The sequence below is a fragment of the Cyanistes caeruleus genome, chromosome 11 (genome assembly GCF_971803275.1).
Source record: "Cyanistes caeruleus chromosome 11, bCyaCae1.hap1.1, whole genome shotgun sequence".
In the NCBI taxonomy this organism is placed as follows: Eukaryota; Metazoa; Chordata; class Aves; order Passeriformes; family Paridae; genus Cyanistes; species Cyanistes caeruleus.
Window position 1 is genome coordinate 10,539,029 of NC_141711.1, and position 14,936 is coordinate 10,553,964.

At 46.1% G+C, this 14,936-nt stretch overlaps 1 protein-coding gene and 1 long non-coding RNA gene across 2 annotated transcripts in view; both read left to right on the top strand.

Annotated features, from left to right (window-relative positions):
• The window catches only part of LOC147650998 (uncharacterized), a 131,510-nt gene that overhangs the window by 55,791 nt on the left and 60,783 nt on the right, over nt 1-14,936 (top strand). The window lies entirely within an intron of this gene.
• LOC111934870 (uncharacterized) lies at nt 9,635-11,279 on the top strand. The gene is made up of 2 exons (XR_015275197.1): nt 9,635-9,691; nt 9,785-11,279. It is a non-coding gene; the product is annotated as an uncharacterized LOC111934870 (long non-coding RNA).

Below are 14,936 nucleotides of genomic sequence, written 5' to 3' on the forward strand. Positions count from 1 at the left end.
GTAAGGAGTGCTTCTCTGCACCCTTCCATGGGAACAAAGAACAGGATTTTCCCTTTGAGGACTTGCACTGGAGTCACAGGCACAGCCACCCTTGAGTTTGGGTAAGATGAGGATCAGTTTCAGATCTCTCTGGATTCAACCAGAAATACCTCTTGCTTTGTGACACACCTGAAATTTAAATCTGTCAGCGTTAGTCCGCTGTCCTGGATGGTGTGGGGCAGATCCAGAAAAATGGGCTCTTGCCAGAGCTCTGAGCACTGAAGGACATGCCAGAACCATGGGGCCCTGCCTGGGAAGAGTTTCTGTGAGCTGAAATAACCACTATTTTTATCACCCTTCTGTCAAGTCCTCTACTGCAAAGAAACCAGCTCCCAACCATTTACTTTACTGCTTCTACCTAGATGGAATTTCACAGGACACATCATTTTTCTGCTAACAAACCAGCTCCTGCTCCTTCTACCACATTGTCGTGCAGGAGACTCTCTTGGCTCTTGCAGACCTGGCAGTGCAGCAGGGAGGCCTTTGTTCACCTCCTTTGATCCCATCCCTTGGGCTGCCTGGCAGCACCAGGTCCCACGGGCTTTGCCCTGAGCTGCTCTGCCAAATGGCTTCACATTTTGAAGCAGAAGAGGAAGCTGTTTCCTGAAAACAGATTATGAATTTAAATATTTCCCTGAGCTTCTGTTCACAGGATTTCTAATGCACTGGGCATCAGCTTAGCCCTCTGATGAATCAAAGTCATTTTGCAAAAATGGCACCTTAGTGTTGCATATATATTGCCCCTCTACAGCTTCCCTGGTATATTTATTCAGTTTACTAGTCAAAACTAGTTTCATGCTACACTAAGCCCAGCAGGGTCAACACCTAGCCTATGAAAATCAAGCTGCCTCTTTTCTCTCTGCTTCATACATCATCATCAACCAAAGCTGGATATTAGAAAGTAGATTTTGATCCTGGCATGATTATTGCTGCTGCTGCCTGGGATATGGCAGGAAGAAAGACAAAGCGAGGAACGTGAGTTTGCAATGGTTTGATCCTGCAGATCTGGGGGAAAAAAAGCAGGTACAGTGTGGCTTGTCATATCTAGTGAGAACACTGTGTGGACAAGGTCTAGGGGTGTCTGTGCTGAGGCTGCAGAGGCTGTGGTGGCTTGGTAGGGACATTCACACACACACCAGCCCAGAGGAGCTGGAAGAGCTGCAGTAGGGAAAGCCCTGCCTGCACATAACACAGAGAGAAAAAAAAGGAGGCTCCAAACTGAAAGAGAGTACATTTAGATTGGATATTAAGCAGAAATTATTTACTGTTGGGATGGTGAGGAACTGGAACAGGTATCCCAGAAAAGATGTGGATGCCCCACATCTGCAAGTGTTCATGGACAGGTTGGATGGGCTTTGAGCAAACTGGTCTAGTGGAAGGTGTCCCTACCCACAGCAAGAGGGTTGGAACTGGATGATCTTTTAAGATCCCTTCCAACTCAAACCATTCTGGGATTCCATGATAGGCTGGTCCTACTCAGAGCTGTCAGATTGCTCTGTGACCAGAGGAGAAAATCAGGAGTTGTATCTGAGTATCCAGTTAAAAGCACACAATCCCTGTGTTAATTCAAAGAAGTTAATTCAAACAAGCCTTTTAAATTGGAAAATGCTTTCTCCACTGATCTTCCTCTCACTCTCCCTGACTGTCTCCACTGTCAGCTCTAGGATGGTGGTCTGACCACCACCTTAGACACAGCAGTGAGCATCATGGCTGTGCTTTGAAAATGCCCAAAACTCCACAGCTTTCTGGGGGTTCAGGATGCCCAAGGACCCAGGGTATCTGGTTCTGGCAGAACCTGCAGAAGTGGGCACAGGAGCAGGGATGTGTGAGGAAGCTGAGACCAGGGACACATTGAGAGCCCCAGGCAGATTCATGCACCACTAACTGTGTGCAGGTGTAAGTGATCCAGTCCCTCTCTGACTGACAAACCCAGCAAAAACGAGCTTTCCAGCTCGAGATAAAAAAAGCCCTGAATGATCCCACGCCGTGGCAAGCAGGAGCTGAAACATCTCTCATCATCTGCGGAGCAGGCACAAGGGGAGGCTTGTAACACAAACACACACACACACACACATTAAAGTTTTGCAAGCATAATTAAAAGCAGGCGTTTCCATCACGCAGCACACGCTGTGCTGCAGCCCTGGAGCTGTGCAGCTCCCCCCACTCCCTGCCCCGCTGCTCAGCTCCACAACACATCTCCAGTTGTCACTTTTACATATCTCTGTGTTTAACATGCAGCCAGCACTCCTCACCTGCCTTTCACTGCAACTCAGCGTGGCCCCCCTGCTATTGATTAATTTGCGCTAATTGAAACCAGCAGTGTTTCTGCAGAAAAGAAAGATGTGTAAGTGTCAATAAATTATGGGAAATTTCACAGATTAAAGATTGCCAACTTCTGCTTGAAAATAACTAAACAAATGTTAATGGCTCCTTCCAAAGAGCCTAAATTCACTAACAGGGTTGCATGAATGGGCTCTGGTGCTCCCCTTGGATTTCAGCGACTTACAGTGATGCTCTGCCTGGGTTACAAACTGAAAGACTTCATTTTTTCCAACATTGGTATTTCTTTTTTCAAAGACAATTTATGCATTGTTGCTCTATTCTTCCTTGCCAGTGACTCAAACCAATTGGTTGAACCAAGATTTTTCAGTGCCAACAACATGGCAACTCTACTAGGATCCCAAGCAAATAAACAGAGGAATTGTGGCGAGCCACCAAGCCAGCAGTGCTTGTTAGCAGCTGCTGGTAATAAACCTGCTGGAAAGCAGGTGCAGTGAAGAAAACTTCATAAATCTGAAACAAACAGCTGGGGACAAGCCTAGTTTTTATGGCACGAAGCTGGATTCAGGAACCTGAGGTAGGGGTAACTCAGAGTAAGGTTAGATTTCCATTTCCCCAAAGCTGGGGCACAGATGGAAGGAGCAGGGAGCAGCACAGTGACCATTTTCTTGCACTTTCCTTTTCCTGTGTTACCTGCCCTGGCTCCATTGTTCCCAGTTTTAAATACAGCACCTTTTCTTTACAAGAAAAGGTTTACAAGATTTAAAAGGTCAGCTTCAGGAGATATTGGTTAACAGGAGCAGTTTCCCAGTTTCTGCAGCTCAGTGGGGACTGATTATCCTCAGGGCTTACAGATGCACAGTGGCTAAAATCCAAAAGCACCCAAGTTTTGCAGCTTGCTGCCAGTTGAGGATGCAGACAGCATCAGCATCAGGCTTTCCAGCAGGGACGGTGCACTTACGGATTTTCAGGGGGGAGGAGTGAATTCCCTGGGAATGAGAAGTGTTATGAGACCTGACAGTGCCAGAGAGACTGAGGGCATGGGGGCTCAGCTGTGAGAGGTGTGTGTGGTTTGTTACAGGGTGAGGTTTAATGAAGCCCTTTTCCCTTCATCTTTGGAGCTGTGTGAGAGCACAGAGAGGAGGCAGGGCTTAAATGTCAGCTCTGCACTGGGCTGGGTGAATTCCTCAGCACTGGCCTCGGTGGCCAGGATGAGGTCCTTTCCTGGTGGGAGCATCTCATCAGATGTGCTGAGAGCAGCAATGAGAAATCAGGAAGTTCCTGCTGTTGGCTTGGTGGGATTAATTAACTCCAGCGTTGTCGCTGCTTCCAATTAACTCCATGGCTGCAGGCTGAGTCCTTCTGGGTTTTGGTGGGGAAGCACTGACGGGGTGGTGAAGGCTGGTGAGTGGGAGCTGTGTGGCAGCACACAGGGAGGAGAAGATCAGGGGCTCAACTACACACAGAGAAAGGGAAATGCCATTGGAAGTAGATGGAAATGTGAAAGAAACAATAGTTTGAAAAGTCATGCACTTGGGTGCTACTCAAGTAAGGATTTTTACGGCAAAGCTAGGGAGGGAAAGGAGGACCCCCGCCCTTTGTAAATCCTTCTGTTGAAAGACTCATTTATTAGTCATCCATGATAGAAAAAATGTCATCAGAACAGTGTTTTCATGAGAAAAAGGAAGAACTGATGCCAAGGCAGTAGCAAGACTGTGTTTGGGATAGTTTGTACAGCTCAGGTTACTCACGGTCAAGACAAAAGGCACTGAGAAAAGATGTCTGTTAGTCTGTATGATGGACTTCAGCCTTCCATCTGCAGACTCCTGGGGTTAGCAAGTCCATAGAACTTAAAAATGTCCCCAGAAGCATTATTTGATTCCAGAACTGGCTTGCCAAATGGAGCAAGGACAGAGGCAGGTGCTCTGTGGCTCACACTTCATTTCACTGCTGCTAAGGAACGTATATTTGGTCTGAAACATACCTCAGGCTGCAGTAAATTAATCTCCAATAGTTCATCTCAATTACTGTCTTCCATAATGACCAGTATCTCAAGATGTAAAGGAGTTTATAAAATTGAGGTACGATTTAGCATTACTTGCCATAGGAAACTTAGCTTGTTTTTTTATTTTTTGACACAGGAAAGACAAGAAAACAAGATTGACAGTTCTGGAAATGTTCAAATAGCCTAAATCCACAGGTATTTTATACCACCTGCTGCCTGGTCTGGTTAAAAACTCCAAAAGCTGCACTCAAGAATCCAGTTTGTGGAAACTGTGGAGCTTTTTTGTGACCAATCCAGTATCAGACTGTAGGAGGGTGGAGAATTCTGCACTGAGATACCCAGAAATCAGGAATGGGATTAATTTCATATTCTTATTCGGGGAACTAATCCACTCATCATAGGTTTATTTTACAGGCTAGAAAGAATAATAGGCTTTTTAAAGTGCAGTTCATCTCATGCTATTACAGACATTAGGCTGACTGCCTGTGTCTGTCCTTGGCTATAATTGGAGCCTGGGGTGCCCAGCTCAAATGGAAATATCTGCCTCGAAGAAGTGAGATTAATCCAACCCCTCGCATAAAGAAAAAGAGGGTTATACTTTTGCTTTCCTCTCCAAGATAGACAATCCTTTTAGGATGCTCCTATTCTGAGTTGCTCAGCATTTTTCTAGACAGGTGTTTTTGTTTTTCTCCGTGGTGTTTCAGGACTCTTTCTCTCATTGTGCCTGTCTGGCTGCCTGCCATGGGCTAACAGGTCTCCTTATGGCTGCCATAGGTGCTGTGCCTTCTTGTCACTCCCCCAGCTCTTGGGAAAGGAGATCTGAGCTCTCTTGTGGACAGGGAGGGAGGCATGGCTCATGGAAGGGTAATGGTCATTCAATCCAGCAAGTGGCAGAGCTGGGCAAAGGCCTCAACTCCTGACCTTTAGACTGTGATGTGTGTCTGGACCAGGCAATGATGTCCTGTAGCTGAGCTGGGAGGAGGAACACAAGTCTTTGGCAAGTAAAGTCTATAGGGAAACTCACAGGAAAGAAACTACAACATCACCATCACTGAGCTGTGGGTGAGGTGTTAAACCACGGTCATTTGAACTGAGTATGAAACTTCACATGCAAAACCAAGCACATGCTTTTGTTGTCCCTTGGAAAACAGACTTGGGAGACTTGTCAGTTTAACTGGATTGTTTCAGAAGGCAGTGTGAATGAGAGATTTTTCAACCTCTCTCTGGGTCAGTAAGTCAAGATCTTGCCCCTCATGCCAAATCCTGAGTGGTCATATTTACCTCAACTCTGAGAGACAGCAAGGTACCAGCAGAGCAGAGGCAGGAGAAATGTCATGGAAGAGCCCTGGGGAAAGCTCAGATGTGAGGTTAAAGAGCAGCCTGGCCACTCTGTACACTGGAACATTCTGAAAAGGGTTCAGAGTCCAAACCAGAGGGGCAGAAGTTTGTGTCAGAGGAGAGCAAATTGTGTGCTGAGAAATTCAGGTTGGAGACACACTGCAGTGGATCCCTGAGGTGGAGCACCAAGAGCTGGGACTGCAGATGCTGCCACTGGTCAGATGGGAAATGCTAGGGGAAGTGGCCTGAACCTTGCACAGAACCTGCAATCCCACACAATTAGTCCCCTGGGAGTTCTATATCCACTCACAAAGGTTTCAGACAAAAGAGAGAGCTGTGTTGGCATAAAACCCAGCTCCATTATGCATGGGCTGTTGGTTTCCCTTTATTGCCAGCTCCTCTGGATTCATATCAGGAAGCCTGGAAGCTGCACATCCCTAATGAAAAGCAGAAGATGTTCATTATTAAATCTGAACTGTTCAAATGCAATTGGTTGCTAGCAGATTTCAAGGTCTGTTTCAGTGATCCCCATGCAGCAAAACCAACACAATGGCAATGGAGCAGCTCTGGCTGAGGTTGCTGATACAAAACTTCCACTGGACCTGATTTTTGCTATCTCCAAGGCTACTGATTCACCTAAAGAGGCAACTTCTGCTCTCAGAGACTGACAGTGGCTTCTTAATCTGTTCTCTTCTCCTGAGTTTAGGTGGAATCTCAGAACAATCCTTTCCATGACAGGAAAAACCTTCCCTTTCACTAAGTGGTCACTTGGAAACACATCTTCTCTGGACCTCTGCAACACCAGATCTCAGACTATGCCATTAAACTCATGTTTCCTGCAAGGCTGCGGGTAATCTGCAGTAATTCACAAGAAAGTTGGGTATTTAAACACATTCCACTACCATACTTTTAAGAACAACTATATTACTGCAGTAAAACGTGCCTGAATATCAAACCACCCATGCTGAAAACAGAATAAGCTCAAACTCAGGGAAGATAAAATGCAAATAAAAATTATTATTTACAATGTCTAACTGCACAACACAGTGGCAGGTGAAGAAAGCAAGAAAAAGCTACTCTATCCAGTAACACAAGGATCAGATCTACAAAGGCTCTTTCTTTCTCCATGTACTTAAGTTTCTCTCAGCTGGCACTACTGACTCTCTGGATCCACTGCAAGGAGCTGGTGGTGCAGCTTCTCCAAAAGTGGGACTTCTGGGAAAACTTAATGGCTGTACAACCCAGACAGGCAAATCTAGAGAGCACCAACAGACAGTTTCAATATTCCCCTGTCTCTGCACACTGGGATCTTTGTTCATGAAATGCCTCTTATTTTAAACTAAACCACTGCCTATTATCTCGTCTCCAGACGCATCAGAACAATGTTTTTCAGCAAAGCTGTAATCAAGAGTGTGATACTTCTCCAGGCCTCATAGCTCTCTCTATTGCTGGAAAATTGGGGGTTGCTTTTTTAAGTTGCAGACTGAAAGAAGCAGGGGATATATTTCCACTTATCCCAACAGGAACATTTTAGGCCTGAGCTGCATCAGGAGAAATACTTGGAGGCTTCTTAAATTTTCAAGACACCTTCCCTTAATTCATCATGAAATTTATTTTCGTGGTAAATCAGGAAAGTCGGTTTGTCTAATAAATATGCAGATGAAACCCTGGTGGGGTGAGAGGAGAGAGGCATGAAAGATGACTGCCTTGGGCCCACTAAAGAGATGTGAGCAAGCGCTGACGAGGTGCTGAGCTGACCAGAAATGGGATGACCACATCAGGATGGCGCTGGGCCAGAGCTAATCCACCATGCTGACAGCCTGGGTTTGTTTAGCTGCCTGGGCTCCTGGCCACGGTACTGCAGTGTGAGCTGGTCAGCCTGGAGACCAGGCAGAACAAACCTGGCTCAGTGGGGCTGGGTGTACCTGCAGCCCTGCTCTCCTTCCCACCACTCAGTCTGGAGGAATGTATCTTATTTTCTTCCCCGTGTTCCTGCCAGGAGACTTGAAAACTGTCCATCTTTCCGTTTATGCTCTGCAGAACAGTTTGATCTTAATGCATAAGCAAATATGAGCACTTGGTTATGAGCAGGAATATCCTCCCCATCTCCTCAGCATCCAGCCTAAGGCTCCAGGAGTCAGTGATCAATAGCTGCAGAGCAGCAAAACAGTGTTAGAGGTCAGACATCCCTCACCACTCATGGAAAAAAGGAAACACATCCTGGTTGCCCATGTGTGAATCTCCAGGCTTGCATTGGAAAGGCACCTGAGGTGGGTGGCTTGATAAAGATTTAACCACACCTCATGGTAACTAAAGCTGGCTGAGCCATGTGCAGCTCCCCACAAAAGCCTTTAACAAAAGTACAAAAAGCACAGATTTTTTTTTTTTTCCTAAATTCAGTATTTTAAAGGAAATACGAACCCTGACATATGATATTCACAAGCAGAGATATTTCATATTAATAACGTCCCTGTGGTATCTCATACTCAGATTTGAAACACTGCAGGCTCTCCCTGTCTTTGTAGGTGAGACCTCCTGCTCGTGCTCCTTCTCTGAGGATTTCCTCCCTGAGGAGGAGGCAGTGCCCCCAGCACCTCTGCCATGCCCACCACCAAGGAGGCAGCAGATTTAGGGCATTCAGTCCACGGTGGGGAATGAGAATGAGAATTGCTCTGACAAAATCCCCTGTGTGGCAGCATTTCCAAATCAAAGTATTTTAATAGAGACAAAAACACACACACACTGGGGGATCGGATTTTCTTCTTTTTTTTTTTTTTTTTTTTTTTTGGCTGGAGTATTTAGGGTTTCCGTCAAAATGTTTTCATTTTTTAATATTTGTTTTTCCAAGGAATAATTGAAGTTTTTGCTGTGAAGCAGATACTTCACACAATAAATATGTCTTTTTTTTTAAAAAAAAAAAAAAAACAGATTAGAGGGAAAATTTTCAACCATCTGTCTGGCTGAAGGACTACTGAAGAGAGAATACTAAGGGTTTATGTAGATTTTTTTTGCAACTCTTTGAGACTCATTAAAAAACAGAAGCTTTGACTTATGTGAGAAAAGGTGAAGGACAAAGAAGGGAAAGCAAAACAACAGGGTTAAGTGAAATGCCACAGTCAAAGTAGCTCTGAAAGAACGATGAAGACTTTCAGTAGCCATTTTCTATATTTCCAGTGTGTTTTTCCACACGCAGCCATGGGGTATTGCTGACTCTCCTTGGAGAGGGGAAGGGCTGCATTGCCACACAGCTTTGGGAAGGTGCCTTTCTCCACCAGCACTTCCCTGACATCAGCTGGGCTGTCTGCACAGCACGGTGCCCTCCAGGAGCAAACAGAAATCCCGGTGCTGCAGAGCCGTGTGCTGCTCCAGGTGTGCACACCCCAGAGGGAACAGCAGCAACTGGAGCTTCCCCCATGGCTGGCAGCCAAGGTGGTGATCATCATCACACAGGGGAAGGATCAGCTGGTCAGGGGCTTGTGTCTCTGCACAGCTGAGGAGCTCAGTGCAATAGAGCTTAGCTGGGATCCAGCTAGAATAAGCAGCCCTGCTGGCAATGAGGGCTCCCCCTCACCTCCCCTGCTGGGAATCACCCCCTCTTTTAGCATAAATCCTCAGCTCTGGACCCAGAGGCAGTGGGTGAAATACCGGTGGGCCCTCCTCCACCCTCTCCATCAGGAAGCTTTATGTGGTTTAGCCCTTCCAAAAAAATAAAAAGAGGAGGGGGGAATCACTAAACATTTTCTATTTCAAAACAGATTTCATCTTCCTTAGAAAGTAATACTGCCTCCAGCCATGTGTAACTTATTTTTTATCCAACAGAGTATATGGGCTTATAACTAGATCCTGATAGGAACCCAGGTTTAAAACATTATTCACAGCAGGTTATTTGATCTTTATTTGCTGAATGCACTCAGCTGAATCCCTATCTCCAAACAATATGAGAAATAAAATGCTGGGCATGCTTCATTGGCCAGCCAGCTCATCTTGATTTGCAGAGATGGCTACATCCCTCTCAGCAGTTTCAGAGATGTGCTGTATCCCAGGCCCTAAGAGGCAGTTTTCCCTTCCTCTTCCCTCACCCAAACACTTATCATTTCTTGTTTTTCTCCTTTCCTCCATTAGATGCTTTGGAAAAAACGCTTCAGACCAGACCTTTCCCCTCCCTTCACCATGATTTCTGGGAAATTGTTCTTCATACTGCATATTTGTGGATACTCAGACAAAATCACTTGCCATCTGCTGTTGTGCAGAAGGTCAGATGTTGATAACCTGCTCAGGAAGCCACAGGGTTTGGTGATGAGACTGGTCACCTGTGGAAAGGTGGGTTGGAGGAGCCTGTACGACCCTGGTGAAATTACTGATACTTCATTTTATTAATAGAGCTGCTGTGACAGATCTCAGAGATGACCTTGTCTCCCCCACACCAACTTTGCTGCAGCTTCAAGCTGTGTCACAGCTAAAGGTGGACTTGGACATCACAGGTGACCACTGGGATGGCTTTTTTCAAGAAAAACCCTGATGGCTACAAACTGGATTAATTGCCAAGCAGGATGGATAAGGCTTTGCTGTCCTGAAAGGGAAGCCAGAGCAGCTTGGGGAGAGAGGCCAAGCTGCACACAAGGAGGTCAAGTTCTTCATTCCCTTTGACTTTTGATGAGATATGCCTTTGAAAATCCTCTCTCATATATCCTAAAAAAAAAAGTCTCCAGTTTCCAGGCCAGAGCCCAAGCACAAAATATACTTCAGAAACTTCAGCATGGAGGGTTCTGCTGTAGCAGGGCTCTGGGAATAGAGAGCAAGTCCTTTATGGACATCCCAGAATCAGGATGGTGTCACTAAACTGGCCAGCTTTCTGCACTGCTATTGCAGATATAGCAGGACAGGGCCACTTCTCACATGAATATCTAATGTTTCTATCTCTAATGTTTCCTTCCCTGGGATGTGTTTAAAAGCCTATCTGCCCATCACAGCTACCTCCTCCTGCTTCCCTTTCAAGACATGTCAGGAGGCCATCCTGCTGCCAGGCAGAGTGTAGTTTATGTTCATTTTCCCTGGGTAAGGCCAGAGCGGTGTCACTGACCCAGCCGAATGTTTCTTCACCAAAACACAAATTAAAACCACCCCCCGTTGTCAGTGACCGACTCTCTGTGCAGTGTGGAGGGTTTGTCCCTGTCCTCATCCCCATCCAGCCCGGGAGTGTCACCGAGGCCACACGGATGTGGCAGCAGCTGGGACAGCCCAGCCTGGGCTCTGTGGTCTGAGGGGGAGCGCTCAGATTCTGTGTGGTTCACTGGGGAGGGAGGGGGAGACCTGAGGAGGCGAGAATTAAATGTCTCGCTTTTCTTTCCCTGTAATTAACCCTGGAAAAGAGAAGAGAAAAAAAAAAGGAGCAGAAATCAGTCAGAGGCGCAGCTTTGCACGGCTGGATTAGAGTTGCAGTTGGCCTATCCCCTTGGGAACACTACTCTGCTATTAATAAAAAGATAAACAAGCCCTTTTATTTATTTATTTTCCCTTCTCTCCCCAAGCCCTTTGATTTCCCTTTTCCTGCTTGAGGCGGTCCTGCTCCCTTCCTTCAGCTCTGCATAAGGGAGGGTTTGCAGGAGTGTTTGTGAGAGGCTGCCTGGAAAAGACAAAAATCAAGGGTGAAGGGAGTGTGGGGAAGAAGAAAGCGGGTGAAAATGATTTTAACCATTTCTAGCAATCACATCACCTGTTGGGGCTGGCAGAAACGATGCCCTTTATTTATTCCTCTTGCGCTGATGCAGCTGCAGGTGTCATTCCCACAGGCACCCTCAAGCTCCCTGAGGCCACCCCATCCTGGCAGGCTCCTGTCTGTCCCTCTCCACCCCTGGGGGCAGCTGTCTGGAGCCCCTTGCTGAGACAGAGACAGCCTGCTGCCTTCACTGGCTCCATGGGGGAATAGGGGCTGTCAGGTGGAGAGTTACCCACTGAGGAAAAGCTAATTGCTGCTCTCAGGCAAGGGGCTGTTTGCATCTAGGCCATCAGCAGAGTGCAACCAATCTCAGCAGCTCACCAAGAGGAAAAACACATCAGGTTATTTGCCTTAGAAGGGACATTTGCCAATTTTATGGGCAGAAATGGGTATGGATTAAACTGTGGTAATTCTGTGGTAATTCTTTATACAAATTAGGCATTCAACTGAGTCTGAATTTTAAACACTCATCTTAAAAAAAAAAAATTATACCTGAAAAACACTTCCTAAAGCTTCAGAATAAGTGATGAAAGTTATTTTCCAGTCTTCTTATTTGAGCCTTAGAATGGGAAAAGTGTAGATTAAATGGCATGCACACACACCTGGGCACTGCTTGCGTGCATTTTTGGGGGATCATCATATCAGTACCTCCAGACATGATCTGAGAAAAATTTGCTTGCTGAAGGGACAGGAATGATTTGAAGAAGTTCAGAGCTTGGTGTGTTATTGTTTGTTTCTCCAGAGATACTCAGACTTTGTGCAAGAAGCATCACTCATCAGCATGGGGGTACCCATGGTACGAGCTGCCCCTGCACATCCCCTTGCAGAGCTTGCAGAAAAGGAGGAGGAGACGCCTCAGTGTTGCCATGGGATCACTCACACAGGCCATGCAGTCCCCCCTGCCCAGCCCGAGTACCAGCCTGACATGATTTTTGCTGGTAAAAGCAGACTTGCAGGACAGTGAGGAATGGAGAATCAGGAAACTGAATTGCCAGGCCACTACAGGAATATCCCAGGGTCTCAACCCATGACACAAGGCCAAGCACTGCTCCCTCAGGGACCTTTGTCTCCTGAACCATCCTTCTAGTCTTTCCATCAATGTGTTGAATTTTCTTTAAAAAGTTTTGTAAATAAAAGCCCTTTTTGCCTTTCTTTTTTCTTTTTCTTTTTCTTTTTCTTTTTCTTTTTTTTTTTTTTGTTTTTTTTTGGTTTTTCCTCAGCAAGCATGGGTCAAGGAAGTGAGAGCAGAGGCTGGCACTGCAGTCAGGGTGTTAATGGCCACATCAGCTGGAAAGGGGCAGCCAAAGCTCAGTGTGTAAAACCCCACTCAGGCTGCCCTTTAATTTGCTGTTACATAGAGTGGAAGATTTGAAAGCGTATTTCTGGGTAATTAATTCAAAGAGTGATTCTAATGGCTAATGCTGTCAGTTTTGACTGCAAGGGAGGTCTGGGGCTGGAGCAGGCAGTGAAGGGAAAAGAAAATGCTTGGAGGTCACAGGCAGATGTTAAAATATTTTGACAGCCCACATCCAAGAGGCTAACTTAATGAAAGCCTTTGGCCAGCACCTTCCAAGAGGTCTGAAACTGAATCCATTTATTTTTCTCCAGAATAGCGTGCATGGCTTGGACCGTGGCTTGTTCATAAATCACCATTCTCCATTTGGTCAGCAACACCATCAATCATTCTCAGAGCCCACCAGCCTGCTCTCTGTGCCACTGCAGAAACACCACTAAGAGGGATTTGGTGTCTCTTGAATTTAACTCCTCAATTTTCAGTGACACACAGGAGAAGCTCTGCCTTTATCTCTACTGATTATTAAAGCCAGTGAGCAGAGGTCCTGCACCTGTGTATGGAAATATAACTGCTGGGAAATGAAATTAAGAAGCTCTATTCATGGTGTTATTATCTTACTTGGAAGTATTTAATCAAGCCATGGCACTGCTGAGGAGGATGTCCACAGCCTGGGAGTTTGGTTCTTCCAGAAATGCATATCCCTGTGGCATTTACTAAACTCCTCCAGCCTACCCCAGCAGGCTTGGAGTAGAGTAGCATTTGCAAAGGATTTTCTGGGGACCATTCTGTTGAGGCTTTTCAAAGGATTTCATCAGGAACCTGGAAAGGCACAGCTCCTGGCAGTTGTGCTCACTGGCTTTCACTGTTTTTTCCCTTGTGCTTCAGAGAGCACTTGGAGTAAAGACACAGGGAATGAAAACTTGTGAATGTGGAAAATAACTGGAAGAATATTTGATTCAAGTTTATATTTTGAAATAAGGTTTGGGTGAAGTCTGCTCCTTTTGACCTCCTTTGGCTGTTTCCAGAAATTAATTCAGCTCCTGCTATGTATCAGCTCATCACTTCAGCATCTACCATTGCTATACTTTTTGTAACAGGGTGTGTTCATAAAATGGTCCATCCTTCTTTTATGTTCTTAACTTTTGTGCAGAACTGTAATGCATGGAAAAACCTTTTTCCAGCCCAGACATGGGGTGGCTGCACTTCAGGATGGGTGAAAGGATGCCCTGTGTCTGTACTGCTTGCAGATGCAGTCACAGGCATTGGTTAGACCAAAGCTGGCAGATTTCCACCCCAATTCACTGCATTCATTTTATTCAGCTCTAAAAAGCACAAGACACAGACATCCACATGCAGACATGCACATCTACAGAATTACAGGTGCCAGGATGCGTGGTACATGCCAACACAGGATTTAGAGCAGAGCCTCACTATCCTGGGGCTCCTGGAGTTTGAGTACTGGGCTTGTGGGTGATGGCACAAGACACCACCTTCCTTTGCCTGTGTTCTCAGGAACTGTGCATCACTGAAATGCAAGTATGGCACTAGAGATGTGCAAATCTATCTACCAAGCAGATGCACAATTACACCCTTGGTTTATAAGCAGACACTGTCACTCCAGAGATTATTTGGTGCTTGCTCTGCTGGCTGATCAGCTGTATTTGGACATGCACCTGGACTTATTTCAGGGCTAAATTAAGGAAAAGTCTTTTGAGTCCCAAAATGTCTAGGACTCCTGGTCATGTCAATATAATTTATTTATTTATTCATTCCAGTTCTGCTGAATAGGTGCAGTCTGTCTGAACACATTTTCATTAGCAGTTCTTCAGGATGGCCAATGAATCTGCATACACACACAGTTAAACCATTGCTTGCACAGCATCCTCCTCTGGGCACCCCAGGAAAATCAGAGTAGCATTCCTGGATCAGCAGCAGTCATCAGCCCCTCTCTGTCAGCGGTAAAGTGATCTCACCCCCTGCCCCAGCCGACAGGGAGGCACTGTTGGGGTGCCCAGGGAGGGCCCTGTCAGGGTGTTTGGCACACTCTGCCTCGTTGGCTGCCACAAGCTGCCCTTCCTTCAAGCTCTGCTGCTGCTGAGCCCTGCACAGAAGGTGGCTACAGCAGCCCTTGCTATTTTGGATACTGAGCACCACATGAGCAATAAGTGCTTAGGAGGGAGTGGGAACAGCTCTGCTCTCCCCCAGACCGAGCCTTGGCTCTCACTGGTAATACAAAGGAGAGATTTATCTTTAGAACTTTATTG